The sequence below is a fragment of the Cariama cristata genome, unplaced genomic scaffold, assembly GCF_000690535.1.
Source record: "Cariama cristata isolate BGI_N322 unplaced genomic scaffold, ASM69053v1 scaffold15335, whole genome shotgun sequence".
NCBI lineage: Eukaryota > Metazoa > Chordata > Aves > Cariamiformes > Cariamidae > Cariama > Cariama cristata.
In genome coordinates, this window is record NW_009619371.1 from 43097 (window position 1) to 45072 (window position 1976).

General features: G+C 33.4%; 1 protein-coding gene across 2 annotated transcripts in view; it reads right to left on the reverse strand.

Moving 5' to 3' along the window:
- PPP2R5E (protein phosphatase 2, regulatory subunit B', epsilon isoform) overlaps window positions 1–1976 on the reverse strand; it is a 72086-nt gene that overhangs the window by 11630 nt on the left and 58480 nt on the right. The window lies entirely within an intron of this gene.

The window sequence follows — 1976 nt, forward strand, 5'->3', positions numbered from 1 at the left end:
GAATATCACCTGCAGATCTTTGTTCTATTCCCCTTGAATCCTCTATCACAAAAGTATAAGCTTCCCCTTACCCCTTCTTCATCTTTTTTATATCACAACACTGGCTATTCTGGTGGACATTTGGAATAAGTTAGAAGGTAAACTTCATTTAAAACCAAAACAAGACAACCAACAAAAAAAACTCAAAACACCAAGACCCAAACACTGCCCCCCCCCCGCCAATGCACAGAAAATAGGGAAGTTTAAGGTAGTAATCATGAGCAACCAGTATCTATCGTGCATGAAAAAGAAAGTAACTGTCAACGAGTACCTGTCTTGCAAGAGAAATGAAGACAGTTTGACAACAAGGTCTTACAAATGTATAAGATGCTGTCAGAAAATTATTACAGGAATGGTAGAAAACAAAATTGTCTTGGATTCATAAATAGATAAATTATAAATACCTATTATAAGTAGATATGTCAGCGTATGTATACTACTTGATCTCTGTTAAAACTGCTACACAACTTTGAGAGGTGAAAAAGAAGAAAGACGGAAAATATGATTAAAAGTTGTTAAGCTGTTTGGGATTTTGCGTTCTAACATCCAGGTTTAGGACTGATGTACATATTCTTCTTCACTGTTTTGGATGTTTCTGTAGCTTGTGAGATCCCACTATCTTTTGCTTACAGTAAGAATCTGTGGTGGGAATTTCATGAGGAAATGATGAAGTTTGTCAGCTGCCCTCCAGAGGTTATAAACACACTGCTTTGTTCAATTAGTTCTACAGTTAAATAAATAAATAGTCACCTCATCCTTTCCCAAATAGCAAATTTCACCCAAAGACAGCAAACAGCTGGAAACACTTCTGTTTTTAATTCTCTTACTGGATTGCTTTTAGGAGCAAAATATTTGTATTTCCAGTTCTCTTATACAGAACCTCTGTGGAAACATTGCTGAACTAAGACTCAGTCTCTCATTTAAAAAAAAAAAAAAAAAAAAAAGGGGGGGGGGCCAATTATTTTATATGTTCAATTTGTTATCAGGTTTCAACAATAAAGTCTTATTTTTACGCATAAGCTGCAAGACTTCCATAATTTACTGACTATTCTGACACTAAACATACATAGAAAAAGGAAATAAATTTTCCAAAATAGCAACCTACATAACACAGACACTTGTGGATATATTTGAATAGTATGTCTCTTAGCAACCACTGCCAACCATTTCAGACTGTATATAAGCAAGCTTTACAAATGAACAGTTACACTAAGTACAGCATTTTATCAAAACATACAGCTGAACGCCAGAAACACATCTATATTCAAAAAAGAAAAGCAAAAAGCAAGCAAAAAAAAAAAGCTTGAAAAATGCCTGTTAAAAAAACTTTATCATTTTTTTCATATAGGCATTCTTATTGCCAAGAAACACTTTATTAAAGTTCCTCAAATTTAAAAGAAATAATAATCATTTAGAGAGAAAGCTGATTTCAAAGATTGTCAATGCTTGTGTTGTCAGTGTCCTGAAACACCAAACACGCTTAATGTTCTTAAGTCTCAAACTGGCTTCCTATGCAAGTGATCCACAGTCGCAGATTCTTAGGCATTACTCTACACACATAAGAAATACAGTAAGAAGTGAAAGGACACCCCAGTTCCCACAGGCTAAACACAAACACTTATACACATGGAAATAGATCTACTTGCATGTATATCTAAGGCTCAACAGAACTTTTTACAGGAAAATGTGAATTTTAAATTGACATACTGTACATAGGAATATGTAAAAACGCATCACCTAACCACGTGGTAATGAATCCTTAGAATTCTTTTGAACTCTTAATTGTCGTATCATACATTTTCAGATACTTAGGTTTCAAAATACCATATTTCCCTCTTTCAGTAAATATCATTCTTTCATTTAGTAGATTTATTAAACACTAACAGGATTAATTAAAAAAAAAAAAAAAAAAAATCCCATTTTTAAGACACTTTCCC